Source organism: Mus musculus, chromosome 14 (assembly GCF_000001635.26).
Source record: "Mus musculus strain C57BL/6J chromosome 14, GRCm38.p6 C57BL/6J".
In the NCBI taxonomy this organism is placed as follows: Eukaryota; Metazoa; Chordata; class Mammalia; order Rodentia; family Muridae; genus Mus; species Mus musculus.
This window is the reverse complement of record NC_000080.6, coordinates 5,195,140-5,208,606: the sequence shown is the minus strand read 5'-3', so window position 1 is coordinate 5,208,606 and position 13,467 is coordinate 5,195,140. Positions and strand designations below refer to the sequence as shown.

Below are 13,467 nucleotides of genomic sequence, written 5' to 3'. Positions count from 1 at the left end.
GTGCTGCTTATATAGCCCGCAGCGTGACGGTTCAGCACCTGATGTGGCGTGACAGCACCTGATTAGTTGCTCGCCCATCACCCCATTACTACGCCCCGAGATGGGCAGTGACTGGGCGTGAATTTACTCTTGCACTTGCGCATAAGGCTTGTTTACTAATTAGGCTCAGTGGAAGCCGGCGCCATCTTATAATGGCGATTGCTAATGGCACGGCTCTCCACATTTCCCCCTTTTTATTTTATTAAAATTTGAGGCTGGTCTAGGCCTCTGCAGTCATGTCCATCTACTGTGGTTACTGTCTTAGGTCATTCCTCCAATGTCACAGCCTTTCCTGTCATAGGTTAACCCTATCACCACCGGGTCCCATGTCTTAGGTTGGTCTGTACATGAGGAAAGTTGCCCATCTCTGGATAAGAAGTTAGACTCAGCCGGGCATGGTGGTGCACACTTTTAATCCCAGCACTGGAGAGGCAGAGGCAGGCCGATTTCTGAGTTGGAGGCCAGCCTGGTCTACAAATTGAGTTCCAGGACAGCCAGAGCTATATAGAAAAACCCTGTCTCGAAACCACAACCACCACCCCAAAAGAAGAAGTTAGACTCCAGAAAACCAAAGAACCCCATTAAAAATGGGGTACAGAGCTAAACAATAATTCTCAACTGAGGAATACTGAATGGCTGAGACACCTAAAAAATGTTCAACATCCTTAATCATCAGGGAAATGCAAATCAAAACAACCGTAGATTCCACCTCAGGTCAGAATGGCTAAGATCAAAATTTCAGTTGACAGCAGATGCTGGCAAGGTTGTGGAGAAAGAGGAACACTCCTCCATTGTTGGTGGGATTGCAAGCTTGTACAACCACTCTGGAAATCAGTTTGGTAGTTCCTCAGAAAATTGGACATAGTACTACCAGAGGATCCAGCAATATTACTCCTGGGCATATACCCAGAAGACGCTCCAACTTGTAACAAGGTCACATGCTCCACTATGTTCATAGCAGCCTTATTTATAATATCCAGAAGCTGGAAAGAACCTAGATGTCCCTCAACAGAGTAATAGATATAGAAAATGTGGTACATTTACAAAGCTATTAAAAACAATGAATTTATGAAGTTCTTAGGCAAATGGATGGATCTGGAGGACATCTTCCTAAGTGTGGTAACCCAATCACAAAGAGCACACATGATATGTACTTACTGATAAGTGGATATTAGCCCAGATGATCAGAGTACCCAAAATACAATTTGCAAAACACATGAAACTCAAGAAGAAGGAAGACCAAAGCGTGGTTCCCCAATGAATGAGCTAGAGGAAGTATCCAGGAGCTGAATGTGTTTGCAGCCCCATAGGAAGAACAACAATATGAACTAACCAGTAACCCCAGAGCTCCCTGGGACTAAACCACCAATCAAAGAAAGCTCACGGTGGGTCTCATGGCTCTAGCTGCATATGTAGCAGAGAATGGCCTAGTCGGTCATCAATGGGAGGAGAGGCCCTGGGTCCTTTGATGGTTCTATGCCCCAGAATAGGGGAATGCCAGGGCAAAGAAGGAGGAAGGTTATCTTGGGGATCAGGGGCAGGGGGGGGGATAGGGGATTTTTAGAGAGGATACTAGGAAAGGGAATAACATTTGAAATTTAATAAAGAAAATATCTAATAATAAAAAAGAAGTTGCATAGTGGGGAAAAACCCTAAAGAAACACCGAAAGACAAGGGCAGCATGCTTCAAGCTGGAGCCTATGAGGCTGATTTCTTCCCAGGAACTCACAGCTACAGAGCCCCAAAACTAGAAGACATATCTCCAGACCATTTACTTCAGGAAGATTGTCATCCATCCCTTGCTCAGGACTTTCTGTGCCAACCACAGAACTCTTGTTTCTTGCTGTTTTACTCTGACAGCAAAGGCTGGATTCCTTCTGCCTCTCTCTGCTCTTGTTAGGCTCTCCATTCTCTCTCTGAAGCAGCTTGTTCAGTCTGGCCTACATATTTATGGGTAACCTTATGTGCAACAAACAAATGCCCCAGAATAGTTGACGGCATCACAACACTGGTGGCATCACAGAGGATGCTAAGGCTCTCCAGGATACAAGACAATGTCCAGTGAAGGAGCTGTTAGGGTCATCACCAGGAGCCTACACGTAGTTAGCTTTTCCACAATTTAACATACCTTTCCACAGGCCTTCCCCGAGACCCAGAAAAAGTCTTTAGCATCCCCTTCTACCAAAAAAGTGTGAAATCTCTGCTACATTAGAATCATGTCATTACTTCATGTGGGAAGGTGGACACTCACTTTTCCCACACAGCCCAGCTCTTGCCCTCCTTAATTCCTCTAATCAGGATGATGAGAAAAGTTGCTAGGAAGTTGGATCAGGATAATGCATATCAAAAGCCAGTCACCTGACATATACAAGGACAAAAGGAAGATCCTCAGGGCCCGTAAAATGTGTCAGGGTGGGGGGGCCTGTGTGTGACAAAGATGTGTCACATAAGATGGAGATTTCCCTCAAAGCTTCAACAGAATAAATTCCAATCGTTATGATGTTAGAAAAGGTGGGCTCAGCCAGTGACAGGTCAGGCTGGAGATACCTAAGGACTGGCAGACACAAGCTTAGCCCTCTGATACAAGGAGCAAACACTGGCAGAAAGAGTGATGGTCCAAACCTGCATTTGAATTTGAGGAAAGATGCCTGGCTAGAGAGAGGTCAGGCATTCAGAACTATAAAGTGTCATTGGCAGGTTTGATATCACACTGGTAGACAGTGCGATGTAAAGGGTTAGAACCTCTGGCTTTGACCAGGGGATTTTTTTTTCTCCTTGTCATTTGTGACAACAAAGCTCTTTATCATCTCCACTTTCCAATAGCTCTCTGGTTTATTAGAAACTTTTTAATCTATGAGGGAATTTAAGGTTCAATTTCCAAGCACTGCTAGAAGTGGCTCTTTCCATTCTGAGGTTCATAGTAAGGAAGATAAGAAAAAAAAAGGATGACGAGAATTTAGAATTGTTTGATACAGAGCCAGCAGGATGAATCCTCTGAAATGAACAAGCATCTGGAGAAGATTCTAGGACTATACACTCTTTGAGTGGGTGTTCAAAGGAAATCACATACATAGTGATGAGAATTTCCCCGAAATCCTCATCAGAACTCACTACAGCTTTGAGGATGTTAGTGAAGTTATGATAAGCTACTCATAGGTCTAGCTGGATCCATGTGAGTCCTGAATCAGCCCAAGTGATCCCCTCAGCCATCAGAAGCAAACAATCCCAGGAAGAGTATGTTGGCCCATATGTTGAATCAAGGAGCTGAGGACAGAGTAGTAGCAAGTAAGATATCAGCCTGAGCTATGTAGAAACAACATGAGCTGGAAACACACACACACTCACTCACTCACTCACACTCACACTCACTCACACTAAACCCTCAGCCACAGAGGTGAACATGATATAGATCACTGCTATGGTGCTACACCCAGCAAAGAAATGCCAAATACCTTGGCACAGACCCATTTGTGGCAATTCCTATGTTCTTAAAAATGTGCTGTTGCTAGCTTTAGATACACTATCTATCAGAAGAACATGAGAATGTCAGGCAAGAAGCTAGCAAGTGGAACCACTCTGGGATATTGTAGCATACATCCTTTCTAAACTATATACAATGTTTCTCCTTGAGAGTTGCTGTAAAGAGGAGTCAACACATGGACAGTTTGGAATGCATTTTCTTCAGATCTCTGTGCTTTTCCCCCAAAATCATTTCCCTTAGGAGGATGTCAACTCTTATTTAAAGTAGTGTCTTGTAGAGATAACACCTTGAGGCCACACTGGAATTTAGAAGCAAGTTATGTGCTTAAACTGGTCTGAACTGTGTCTTTATGAACATAAAAGGATGAGAGGATAGGAACTCACACACACACTCACACACACACACACACACACACACACACACACACACACACACACACACACTCACAGTGGGAGAGGACAAGATAGAGAGGGACAGAGAGAGAAACAGGGAGACAGAGACAGAATCTGGGAGCCCCTCATCTAGTTAAATGAGAAGCTGTGTGAAAAACAAAACAAGCAGTAGTGCAAAAGCAGGAAAAAGAGAAAAAGAAACACTGTTCAAACTTCCAACCAGCTGCAGAGATTCGGAGGCCTTAGAACCTCAGCTCAGGTCTAGGGAACATGAGCAGCAGAACAAATGAAGATTTGGGAAGAAAAATGGATACTTTGAATCCATGTGTCTCTTCTGTCTTACATGTGGGTCATAGCTATGGAGTTCCAGACAAATGTGTTTAATATGAAGGGCCTGTAAAGTCCAGAAAGCAGTAATGGGACTATAAAAGGGAAGAAAAAAAAAAGAGACAGATCTCAAGGTAAGTGGGAGGGCAGAATATATGTTCTATGAAAGCAGATGGGGAGGAGCCTGCAAGTGGAAATTTTTTCCCATTACATTATGAAATTTTCTTATTCATTCAAGTGGGTATACAGTGTTAACATCATACAGTGACATTAACATCTGCCCAATCAGGCCCCCACCTCTCTGTACCCGTTCTCCACACAGATCTTCTGATTCTCCCTCTTTTAGTTCCAAGCCATTCTTTCCCTTGAGCATTCCACACCTTCCCTGCCCACTCCATCCACACTGGTGCCTTAGCTTAAAGCTAGCTGTCCTGCATATTGCTCTGATTTTAGCTGCCTTGACACCTGTACAGGCAGGTGCTGCTCCCAACAGCCCATCTGAGTTTCATATGCCTGTAACATGTCTTCACTTCCTCACAACACCACAGTCTGAGTCTATGATAAGTTATGTAATTATGGGTGCAAGAACTTATGGGTCGAAACTCCAAGATGCACTGAAGGAAGAAGGGAGCAGAATGTCTAATCCTCCTGACTATATAAGAAGAAAACCCAATTAAATTATACAAAAATGACATTTGCCTCATATGTGTAACTGTATGTCCCTCAGAACAGACTTGTGTCAATTCCTTGTAATGTTGCAAGGCATTTTCTTTTTCTTTTTCTTTTTTCTGTTTTTTTTCCATTTCCAAATTTTTTTAATTAGGTATTTTCTTCATTTACATTTCAATTGCTATCCCAAAAGTCCCCCACCCCCACTTCCATACCCACCCCATCCCACTTCATGGCCCTGGCATTCCCCTGTACTGAGACATATAAAGTTTGCAAGACCAAGGGGTCTCTCTTCCCAGTGATGGCTGACTAGACCATCTTCTGCTACATATGCAGCTAGAGACACAAGCCCTGGGGTTACTGGTTAGTCTTCCACTAGCAGCCTTTGGATGAAGACATATAACTCTCAGCTCCTCCTGCGCCATGCCTACCTGGATACTGCCATGCTCCCACCTTGATGATAATGGACTGAACCTCTGAACCCATAAGCCAGCCCCAATTAAATGTTGTTTTTATAAGACTTGCCTTGGTCATGGTGTCTGTTCACAGCAATAAAACCTTAACTAAGACAACAGTTCCACCTACAGGGTTGCAGACCCCTTCAGCTCCTTGGGTACTTTCTCTAGCTCCTCCATTGGGGGCCCTATGTTCTATCCAATAGCTGACTTTTAGCATCCACTTCGGTGTTTGCCAGGCACAGGTATAGCCTCACAAGAGACAGCTATATCAGGGTTCTTTCAGCAAAATCTTGCTGGTGTATGCAATGATGTCACCGTTTGGAGGCTGATTGTGGGATGGATCGCCGGGTATGGCAGTCTCTAGATCATCCATCCTTTCGTCTTAGCTCAAAACTTTGTCTTTGTAACTTCTTCCATGGGTGTTTTGTTCCCAATTCTAAGAAGGGGCAAAGTATCCACACTTTGGTCTTCCTTCTTCTTGAGTTTCATGTGTTTTGCAATTTGTAACTTGTATCTTGGGTATTCTAAGTTTCTGGGCTAATATCCACTTATCAGTGAGTACATATCATGTGAGTTCTTTTGTGATTGGGTTACCTCACTCAGGATGATGCCCTCTAGGTCCATCCATTTGCCTAGGAATTTCATTAATTCATTCTTTTTAATAGCTGAGTAGTGCTCTATTCTGTAAATGTACCACATTTTCTGTATCCATTCCTCTGTTGAAGGGCATCTGGGTTCTTTCCAGCTTCTGGCTATTATAAATAAGGCTGCTATGAACATAGTGGAGCATGTGTCCTTATTACCAGTTGGAACATCTTCTGGATATATGCCCAGAAGAGGTATTGCGGGATCCTCCTGTAATACTATGTCCAATTTTCTGAGAAACCACCAGACTGATTTCCAGAGTGGCTGTACAAGCTTGCAATCCCACCAACAATGGAGGATTGTTCCTCTTTCTCCAGTGTTGTTTTGATTTGCATTTCCCTGATGATTAAGGATGTTGAGCATTTTTTTTTCAGGTGCTTCTCAGCCATTTGGTATTCCTCAGGTGAGAATTCTTTGTTTAGTTTTGAGCCCCATTTTTAATGGGGTTATTTGATCTTCTGGAGTCCACCTTCTTGAGTTCTTTAGATATACATTGGATATTAGTCCCCTATCTGATTTAGGGGCAAGTGGAAATTTTTAAACAGTGCAGAGTGGTAAGTGATAACCAAGACTAAGCAGAGAAGAAAAAGCTCCATGGAACCATACTGTGCTTTAATTCATGTAATAACTGTTTGAGGGTCCAGTTAAATGGTACAATGGGTAAATGTGCCACTCGCCAAACATGATTACTTGAGTTTGATCTTGGGTCCACATGGTAGAAGAACCAAATCCTGAAATAATCCTCCAGCCTCAGCACTTGTTGACCCTGCAAGTTACTACCTGCCTGTAAAGATATGCTTCTCAGTGCTACATAGCATGATTATTGTAGGCGCTATTAACTGCTTTGTATATGGATTTGAAAAGTTAGCAAGCAATGCCTCACCAGTGATTTAGATTAAGAGCTGGTGACTGAGGAAATCTGTGGTTGTGGTGATTGAATATGAGAATCTCTCTAATTCTAAAAGATTGGAACTTTTGCTGGATATCAATTGTACATGTATTCTAATGATTAAGAAGAAATAGAAGTTACTGTAAACTCTGACTTTCATTTTGTAAATTTCTATACTTGCATACATTTTATATGTCTGTATACTAAAAATTTATGCAAATCACAAACTAGAAATAAAATATCAATGTTTGTTAAGAGAATTCAGATACAATCCCTTTGGATTGCATTTTGCTCAATGAGCTGCAAAGTCAGTACCTCAAAGGCATAGGAATAAAAAGAAGGATGCAACTTTTAGAATAAGTATAACCTTCTCAAGCATAACCAGTATTAACCCATGAAGGCTGACATTCTCCTGTTGGAATAAGTGCTTTAACAGTGAGCTGCATCTTCAACTCTAAAATCTAATGCCATTTTCAACCACTATTAGCAAATTTATAGTACTTCAATAGAAATCCATACTAACCATATTAAGAAACACTAGCATCTCTCTTTTGATAAACAGCAAAGGGTTGTAAATTCTAATAATTATAGATGCAAAGTGACATGAAAACTAAAGGTGGATCCCTAGCACACTAATGCACATGTGTGCTTCATCTACAAGGACCAGTCTATAACTCTGGCTCCAAATACACAAGGTTCAGCTTCTTAAGAGCAACTGCAAATGTAGATTGTTGAAGAAGTTTCTGGAAGTTTGGCTAATGGTTTAATTTGTGGAAACAACTAAGTGAGATACAGTCTTGACTGCCTTCAGTCCGTTCTATCTGTTTCCAACTGGTTATGATACAAACAAAGCATTTATTTAACTTTTTCTTTGTTAGTATCATATTTTTAGTAAAAAGCTAGAATACATGATGGGGTTAAAGCAACCTATGGAGTTATACTAGTTGTTAATGTATTTACTATTTATATTCAATTCTCTCAGATTTTTAAAAGAATAATTGATTCCACAATCAGTAAAGTTAAGTTCCTAACATATCTTACTGCTGTTATTACTGTTTGTCAACAGTGTGGCTCTCACTGTGGAGCTCTGTCAGACTGATAATGTTTGGGTCCATGAAATTAATAGACATGCTGAGATAGGATACTACCTACATCAATTAAAAGAAAACAAAGCACACAAAATAATTATTTGATAATATTCTCATTGTCTTTCTGACCAAAGACCTGAATAAAAATACAGGATCTGGCGGGCAGTGGTGGTGCACACCTTTAATCCCAGCACTTGGGAGGCAGAGACAGGCGAATTTCTGAGTTCGAAGTGAATTCCAGGTCAGCCAGGGCCATACAGAGAAACCCTGTCTCGAAAAACAAAACAAGCAAGCAAACAAAAACAAAAACAAAAACAAAATACAGGATCTGGAAGTATTTGAGGGGCCAGGGTCCACTCATTAAGTGACCACCCATTAGAAGATTTCAACAGCTCTTAGAAATGTCAGGAAATGACTAAGAGCTATAAGGAAAAGAGTGTTGCACTCTAAAGCAAATATCTATGGATTGCGTTATTCATTTTAACTTTTCAAATTTAGGGTAGGGAATGACTGATAAAGGCGAGTTATGCAGAATGGTAGAGTTGCAACAAATAAGGCCTCATTACTAAAATTTCTACTCTTCCAAAGATGCCTTAAGTAGCTGAGATCTGGGAGGTCACATACTACAATAACTGTGCTTTATATCTAGTTGTGTCAGAGCATGGAGGAATATTTTTGGGTGACTATTTAAATATAAATGTGTTCAGGCTGCAGTAGACTTCATGAACTGCTTCTTTCACTTAGCATTGTTTTCAAGATTGATCCATGTTACAGATGTATCAATTCTTTGTCTACTATATTTTTTATAACCTGCTGGGGGAAAGCCTTCAACAGTCTCACCCACCCATGAACCTTGTGAACCTTGTTAATTATGAACATGATAAGATAGTTCCATAGTCCCGTACATAATTTTAGACCGATTAGTAAACAGGTGGTAAAATATGTACATCTGCATATATATAATGGATTTAAATGGAGTTACTCTATACTGACAAGAAAGTTTCTCACCCAAAAATTTATCTAGTAAAAATGTCCCATAGATACAATCCCTTCAAAAATATGGAATAATCCCATGGCTCATGGTTAGCCTCCAAAACTCAATGTTAAGGTCCTTTTGCTGAAGACATTATATCCTTGAGTCATAGGACATGGAGAACTCAATCTGGTACTAACCTGCAAGGTTCATCCCTGCCTGATAACATTCACAATATTAGGATATGGCCTTCATGCTAACAGTGAGAAAATAATCAACCATTTCCTCAACAGTGAACCCTGTGATCAACAATGTTCCTCAGCCAGCAAATCACGATCCCAAGTGAAACAGTAGTGTGAATGTTATGGGAATAACCAACCCTTTCCACACTAGATTCAAAGTTCCACATTTATTTGTTGTTGATGTTGACTGGGCTAAATATGTATGTGTAGGACATAGCCCCTAGGGGAGATCTGGCTACTATTTGCCCACTGTAAATAAATAGTATTAATTTGTCTTCTAAGTTTCATTTCTAGACACATAAAATAGTATAGCTCTAGGTAATCATCAGAAAAGAGTCTCTGTCAGTCAAATCTGTTTTTCCCTTGGGCATATCTAGGCACCATTGTACCCCAGGCTTGACTGGAAAGAATGATGAGTAGCCAGTTAGGATACCAAGATCTTGGTTGGTGTAAGTGTGGGAGAAATAGTCTTCTCTTGAGACGGTTTTCAGTGAAACAGATCTCCTTAAATTGGAGTGAACATGTAGGTAGGGGCTTTCAGGGTAACTGCATTATTCTCCAGTGCAAATGTGCTGTGAATGTTTCATTTGCATGAAGAACTCCATGTGTTGGCTGGTTCTGTCATAATAGAGTGAAAGGAAGTTTAACCTGTAATCTAGTCACCAGAGTAAATGATTACCTCAAGGGTGGTGGAGGTAGGTGTTGTAAGTGAGCTGGAACATGCAGGCTCAGACAAGGAGGACACAATGCTCCTAGTGTTGTATTCAGGATATTTTCAGGGATTGGACATGTTTCAAACTCACTCTTGTGTCAGACTTTCTCTGTAAGTTGTACACCTTTCTGGTCCTATACTTCTCCTAACAGTGTATAACAGTTATTAGAGTCCTAAAAGACCACTTGATCAATGTACAGAGAATATGGGTCTGTGGAGTTCTCAGCTTACATGACCCGGCTATATCACAACCTCATACTACAAGGCTATGGAGTTATGGCAGAAAAAGGTAGAGGAAATTTTTGAGATGCAGAGGTAAGGATGTCCAAACCAAAACAGTATTTATCTGTTATGATAGGGCTGCTGCACACATTACTTCATAGCAATTGTAACTGCATGCCCAAAAGGTGAGCAAGATCTGGGCAATGAACTTCTCAGCATTAACAAGGGAGAGGCTCATGCAGGACCATCCTTAGGTAAGGACTTGCTGGCAAGTGGTGGCTGCTGAGGAGAAGAGAGCCAGTTTTCTTTGGGGATACATCCCTGAGAGGCTACTCATGCTCCAGTAGATTTTGCTAATTCTATCCATGCTAAGTGGGCTCTGTTATCTTCTTTAAAAATACATAGTGTGTAAAGGAATAGTGGTTACAGATAGGAACGAATTGAGGGAAGTAAAGTGTGGTGTTTTAGATAAAAATGTATTATGTGATTGTAAATAACATTTTGAAACATTAAAATAAATACAAAAGAAGTAGGCATGCTCTCCTCAACGATAAAGACAGAACAACAGACACAGAACTTAATGACTGTTGGAGCTATGAAGAATTACTAGGACCCAAAACTTCCCCAATTCAGGATTTCAGTACAATTTACCACCTGGTCCTAATTAGGATGAGATACCAGCTGATAGTGTGGAGTAATTCCAAGATGAGGTGGTTGGAATAGGCATGGCCTGCATGGACTTGTGTGTTTGAATGCTTGACCCATTGAGAATGGCTCTACTAAGAGGTGTGGTCTTGTTGCACTAGGTGTAGCCTTGTTAGAGGAAGTGTGTAACTGGAAGAGGGCTTCAAGGTCTGATATATGCTCAAGCCTAGTATAACCCAATCTCTTTCTGCTACTTGCAGATCAAAATTTAGAGCTCTCAGGTCCTCCAGCTCGATTTCTGCCTGCACACTGCCATGCTCCCCACCATGATGATAATGGACTAAACTTCTGCACTGTAAACCAGCCTCAATAAAATTTTTCTTTCTAAGAATTATTGTGGTCATGTGTCACTTGACAACAATGGAAATCCTAAGACAAGAGACAAGATTTAGGACATTGTCTTCAGTTTCTCATATTAAATTTGAAGTACTCAGTGGACTTGGAAGAAAAAACCAATTCGATAAATTAGGTGGGAGTGGCCATAATTGGAAAAAGTATATGCATCAAGAAAGTGACTCTTTGCAAAATACACTAAAAATACAAACCTACATAGAAGTTTGAACTACTTCATTGAAAACAAAAGAGCTAAAAATGTCCTGGTATCTATCCAGTTATCCAGTAATATAGGACTCTCCAATATAATCACATGCTGTTTCATAGTCACATGATTCACTTATTTGGATTATGGGAACCACTGCCCCTTTGGTTTATTACATTCAGTAAGCAAGGTCAAACATTGACTTTCTCTGCACTCAACTGCCCCTCCTTTCAACTTCCATGTCCTCTGCCCAACTCCTTATAACTGTACTCAAAACCCAGATATCCACCAACAAGTAGCCCACATGGAGGGAAGATTTGCACGTGAGCAAGAAAGAATCTTTTCAGTTTACTGCCCAAGGCAGTGGTAAGCTTACTGAGTCCTCAGTTCTCCCTATGTGTAGGGAAATGTGTCATGAAAGAATGTTGTCAACTGTGTTGATCTAGGTTGTTATCCAAACAGATGACAACCAAATGCATAAGATTCCAACCCCAGTACAGTGCTAAAGCAGAATGACTCCATCACACGCACAAGAGTAACATGTGGACGAAGATAATTTGTGTCAGAGATGACAACAGTCCCACATTCCTCCCGTTACTCATTTGTTCCTCCATAAAGAAAATTACTGGAGACTCCGGTTTCACCGCTGGACTGAAATGTCCAGTCCTGAGAAAGTATTTGTAGAGGGCATGTTTGACCTCTTTGAAGAGCAGATGCTCCCAATGTTCAGCTACTTCTCCAGAAGGTCACAAGCAGAGATTGACTGAAAGCATATTATAGTATCAGCCTAATGAGGAACTTACTTTTCTCCACAGGTCAGCAAGCCAAGACAGTGTATTTTATACCAACAGAGATTGATGATTCAGGGCAAAATATACCAATGCTTGAAAAAGCTCTATGTTTACCAGGCAATATGCACATTGCAGGTTGGAGCTACTAATCATTTGGCTGAGCTATTTCATATACTACCCTGAAGCTCAACAGCTATGTATGTTGTTGCTGGATCAATGAACATCAGCTGAAAGACGTGTACAGATAGTACAATGCAAAATTATCCAGAGGCAGGGTGACACCCTATATACAAGGCAGAATTGTGGGCTCCCAGCCCCATTCATTATGATGAGATCCAGCTGAGTATAAAGGAAAACTATATGAGGATCACTTATGGATCATGTGACAGCACAACTACTAGACAGAAACAGCAAACTGCACTCGGTCAGCATAGCTGGAGGTTGCTATTAATATTTTGACTGAAGCTTAGGATGTAGAAAGCATAACCCTGAGATGACTAAAGCTGTCATGACAATGATAATTCGAGTTATTGGGAAAATTATGACTTCCTGAATTTTGTGATAGCAGAAACAGATCATAAGGACCCTACAAATTATTTTCCATGCATTCCTGATTTCCAGCAGAGAGAACCATAACTGATGTTACAGGGTTTGTTTTAAAACTGAAGGTGATGGCGAATGATAAAATTTGGGGATGATAATGTGAAGCTTGTTTGATCAAGACAGGACATATTATCGTTCAAGATGTGTGGTCATAAATCATGAAGCATGAATTACTGTGAACATGTAGATGCTGACACATATCTGATAGATTTGTAACTTGCTCTGCACTGTGGGTGGCAGAACAGAATTTATCCATGATATGAGTGTATCTTCCAAGACTGAGTGAGTTAAAGCCAATGCCACAGAGAGGATTCAATATTCCTACTTCATTCTTCATAAAGCCCTCAGTGAAGGAATGATGGTGACATTTTAGAATATCAGAGGGAAGATCTGAAAACAGTATATGAACTTCAAAAGAACATTGCAGAGACTTCACCTGACTCAGAATAGATTCTTTTTGTCTTCAGGTTTGCAATTTTTGTGACTTAGGGTTGGATTAGGTGATTACTTGAAAAAAGAGCTATGAGCCTCCTGGACAAAACATCAATGTTACATAGACTGCTAGAAATTGTGTGTTACTGTATTATTGGTGCATATCAAGATGAAGTTTCAGAACTTTTATCTATTGAGACCTGAAAATATTTGAGGTGGAGAAATTTTGTGGCCCAGGTAGACAGGGAAAGAAAGCAGATG

General features: G+C 40.8%; 1 long non-coding RNA gene across 4 annotated transcripts in view; it reads left to right on the top strand.

Moving 5' to 3' along the window:
* Positions 1-13,467, top strand: part of Gm26552 — a 116,695-nt gene that overhangs the window by 13,131 nt on the left and 90,097 nt on the right. Inside the window, exons 3-4 of one of the 4 annotated variants that reach the window (XR_003950945.1) lie at positions 10,274-10,391; positions 11,043-11,131. The exons of the other annotated variants lie outside the window; for them this stretch is intronic. This is a non-coding gene — a long non-coding RNA (predicted gene, 26552). Of the gene's footprint in view, positions 1-10,273; positions 10,392-11,042; positions 11,132-13,467 lie in introns of those variants that run through there. 4 annotated transcript variants of the gene reach the window in all.